Here is a 4860-nt window from a genome sequence, read left to right on the forward strand (position 1 = left end):
ACTTGTCGGCCCGGTGTTTGTTTCTGGTTCGGTAAGATGTTACGCTACGGTACAAGCGCACCTGCAAAATGACTGTACACGTGGTAAGAGTGGATGCTTGAATCACGAAGACATGGCGGGAGTTTCATATTCGTTTGTTACGTCATTAAATAATCTTTTCTTTGCGATCAGCGACGGGTAAAAATAATCCGCAAAACAGAACAACATTGACGACATAGCTTATCATATCATAACATAAATGGTCAATTCATTCCTTGAAGGGGGAAACAGATAATAAAAGCAGGTTGTAGAGCATCCGAAATGAATGTTAAATTTATCCGTTGCGCGAAAAGTGCTCCGGAACTGATTAACAATTAATCACGTATGCTGATGACGGAGCAACGCATACTTTATCGAAAAGAAGAAGCATCACGTTGAGGTGATAATTTTCACACCACACACCCGTCAGCGTAAACGACACGGCGCGATAAACGCCAGCGTGACCTGTCGACACGCCCGTCTCTTCCTGCTGATGACCTGTCAGCGTCGACGTTGGAAGGCTAATTATCCGCAGGACATCCGGGACAACGGGCAGCACGCGGTCCATCAAATGGCGCATCAGCGTGAGTGTCGAAAACTGTGTGCGCCATGTCAAGTCAAGCATGATCCAGGCCCACCCTTTGCCGGACGCCATGTTACGCCAGCAGATGCTCTTTTTGGAGCACAAGTTCATAGATTTTGATGAGTTGGTTATATCGATATGAAAAATCAAACATTAAACAAATCAATGAACAACTTGGTCTGGTTTAAAGCTTCCAGTAAATAAGTTGTATCGGTTATTCAAGAAGGACCATGCTTGATTAATCCCTGTTTGAGGCGAATACACTGGAGAAAATATTGGAACATCATTGGAACATTGGAACAAACAAGGTGTGTTAGTTGAAAACCAAATGGTAATACATCTCTCCGATGGTAGCATTTTTTTAGTAGCTTTAATCAGTTTCGTCGTATTAGATACCGATTTCGAACGTACTGGAGTTTGCATATGTTGTGTCGAAAGAGTCAGTTTTAAAAGTCATTTATAAAAGATCTTCCTTCATATTTAAGGACATCTAGGCTAAACAGGTAATTCATTTTGTTTTGGAATTTATCAAAATAATGTACAGATTCTTCTTCCAGATCTACATTCCATCCAAACAGGCCTTCCAAGCGACGCAGAACAGCGTCAGTACTAACATACCATCTGTGCGGAACTGTCCTACCAGCGGTTGAATGATCATGTTCACACCACTTTTATCATCCCAATCTGTTGTCCATGAGTGCCACAAAGTTTTGTAAGTACTATTTAGTTATTCCAAAAAGCGCACCTTAAAGACACCAGAAACGAGCCCCCGCTAGCTTCGCGTTTAGCGACAAAATGCGGGTTTACAAGCAGGTCTGTTTCTAATGTTCTACAGTTTGATGATTTACGACACGGAGACTCCAAGAAAAAGCGTGTCCCCAATCCCACCGTCAGGCGTCGTTTGGTGTTTGTAGTAAGAAAAAGACACCCATTCCCCTCGTCTCGCTGCCTTCCATCGGGCGGTGGGAATTGGGGAGGCCGTTTGCATTATACATGACAATTGTTCAAATCGTAACGACAGCATTATCCCGTTTGTCCATGTTCGCGCTTGCCGGAGTTTTAGTTTTCCCTTAGTTTAGGAGCCCACCCATTCGGTGCGTATAGTTTTCTGCATCATTTAAAAATTACGATGTAACTTTGGTGATTTATTTTGCGACGTGCCAGCGCCATCCGGGTATGTATGTTAGGGGTTGACAACTTTTCCAGAATGCTCGTTTGCGTTTGGATGGTTGCCGAAAAAAGTGGGACAAATGCCTCCCTTTTTAGAGAGACAGTTCTTCATTTAACATGGGTCATTAGCGATTGTTACTTGCTCTGTTTTATCAGTCCAAGCTAGAGCATTCATGTTGCTTGATTACTAGAGGGTTACAAAATACCAAGATAAGCTAATTCTTCATAGCGGAATTAGCAATCTGATGTTCGATGGTTGTGGAGTAATTTATCTAGCGTAACAACTCCAACAAGCTCATGATTTATGCTGCTCCCTAAACGCATCGCTTTTTTCTGCGCAACGATTTGTTTTGGCCATTTATTAACACTTGTTTTGGCGTGCGGTCAGGTCGGAAAGCAAACATCGGCATTTCCGACACGTGTAGGTGGGCGTTTAACTAGCTGTAAAAAGAGCGCCGCTTAGCCGACACCGCCAACACGGACACGACCCGCACCATTAAGCCTGGCGTACGGTCCCCATGGAGACGGTGCTGTCCCTGCCGCTGTCGGTTGTTCGTGGGTTTAGGTGGCGTGAAGAAATTCACACAACAAATTGCACCCGAGAATGACACCGCGTGACAGGTTGGATTTTTCCACCTGCGGTTGGTGGAGGCCGAATTCGAACAGCTGCTGGTCCTTTGCTGCGGTTCCGGTAGAGCTCCTCGTGCGTATAATTAGTTGCATCATGGAGCGGATCGAGGATCGGGAAGAGCTTCACACTGGTTTCCATGGTCAAGTTCATGGACTACTGGATGTTAATGAATGTCGCCTGGAGTTTCAACGATGTAGCAAGCTGTAGGGATCTTTAGCCACCCATTGTTGTTTGTTTCGAGCGATGTTACTGCACGTGGGACTAATCAAGTTCTAAAACTGGTGGGCACGCTTAGCTCACGGCGAACCCCTGCCAGACGATGATACCGTTTAAGATTAGACCCGAGAGATGAATGTCGGTGTGACGATGTCGGTTTCGATAGGGTTGTGCCTGGCACGTTGTTGACTTGATTCGATCCGTGTCGGTCCTCAGGCGACCTGATAGACGATCGCCCGATCTGGTTGGTCCCGGCTATTGTGTGTATTTGTAATGGCTACCTTACTGTTGCCGAATACCGACTGCTGCTGTTGGATGGTGATAGATAGGCCTTATTTTTAGAAATCTATGTTCAGCACAGTACAGATCGTAGAGAACCCACGGCGACAAACGATCGTACCCACCAAAGTACCCAGCAGTGATGTGCCAAGTTCGGGTGTACCTACCTAACGCATACATGCATCGGATTGAGATACATTTTTGGTGGTTCGTCGGGCTGGGCACGGGCGGGCCGATCTTGGACCCGTGGATTCCCCCTCGCGAGACACGGTCGAGCACGAGACGTTTCCACTTTTGGCGATAGAACCGAACCGATCCGGCCCAAACGGTGCATCGACGTCGACGCAAAGCGCCACTGACGGTGGTTCTCCGACGCAGGGCTTATAGGGCGTGCTTCTTTTCCTGGCTTGAGGGCGGCGTCGTGTTGGTAAAGTGTCAGCTGTACAGCTCGGGTGACGAAAAGAATCACCGCTTGTCGGACGTGACGATGGACTTTGGGCTGGGGAAGAAAATGGCGATAAAAGGCAATGAAGCGTTCAGAAGCTACCATTCGCCTTTCGACAACGCAACAACAAAGTATGCACTGCAGCCGTCTACAATGATGGGGTTTTTTTTTCTTCGTCATCGGGCCATCACAAGGCATGCTTTTCCGCTTCCGAACCCAATGCAATGCCTACTGCCTGCGGTTCATATTTGGCGCCTACAGCCAAACGGCGATGGATCTGTTGGATCGAACCCAAAAAGATCATCCTTTCGCTCTTTCGTTGATGTCCGTCGCTGGGCGGGGTGGAATGGTTCAATCGGATCGGTGCCTGGTAGGAGGGCATGTTTTCCCCCAGAAGGCGAAGAAGAGGGCAGTTGTAAATTTTATGGTCGTTTAAATTTAGCCAGCGAACGGCCGAGCAAGCAAACGGTCGGCGTGTAACGTAGCCAAATCGAGCAGTGGGTGGACATACATCGTTCTCTAGAACGAGTCGTGCGGCGCTTGCCGGTAAATCCTACGGCTGGTAGCCAAACCATGGTATCAACCTTTAGGATCGGTCCCAGGGATGGGGATAGCGACGATACCGGATGAGAGTGCAGCGAGGTGGGCAATATTTGAATGGGTGATGATCCTATCAATGAAATTTGGGTCACTTGCAAGTTGAAGGTAATGTCGAGCGGGGGAAAGAGGGGCATTAGAGCCGTGGAACACCTGTGATTTTCAATCGCTATGCCAAAAATCTTACGTTCGGGAAAAATGCTTGCATAACATCGACCGTTGTGCACGGTGGGATCAGATGGAGTAAGACTGGAATTAGAAGTACTTAATGCCTTACACGAATTTAAAATATTCCCAGCTTTCAACGCTCTGTTAACTCATCAAAGAGTATTCGACAAACATTTCGTTAAATATTCAATGTATGTTCTGTTATGGTAGAGAAGATGAATTTCAGATTAATGACAAGCTGACCCAACGAACTTCGCCTCGTCCCATATTAACAATACGCTAATATTGGAATAACCAAGTATTGAAACTCAAGGGGGGCTTTATAGATTCGGTGCATGAAGATGTCGACACATAACAATAACAGATCCATCTTTAAGTCGCGGCATACCCGACAAATCCAAAGAATGTTTTAAAACAAATCCAGTTTTTCCATTTTTTTGTTCAAAAGCGATGTGGAACATCTTCGGCGATGTCATTTTTATACGTATCTAACAATCAACGGGACTTTTTATGGCTTCATCGAAATAATCTTTCTATTAAGTATAGACACTTTAGTCCTCTCCTTCAATGCCAAAAAACGCCATATCCCATCAGGCGACGTACTTGCAAACTTGTTTGATAGATTTCCCTGAACTTAAATACTCAAAATTCATAAGTGTTTAGCAAGAAAGCTCTTTCTGTCACTCAACAAAATACATTCAACGTCTATCTGAACCAAATATACGTGATCTAGGCGATCGCTTGTTGATTATC

The sequence above is a fragment of the Anopheles coustani genome, chromosome 3 (assembly GCF_943734705.1).
Source record: "Anopheles coustani chromosome 3, idAnoCousDA_361_x.2, whole genome shotgun sequence".
Classification (NCBI taxonomy): Eukaryota; Metazoa; Arthropoda; class Insecta; order Diptera; family Culicidae; genus Anopheles; species Anopheles coustani.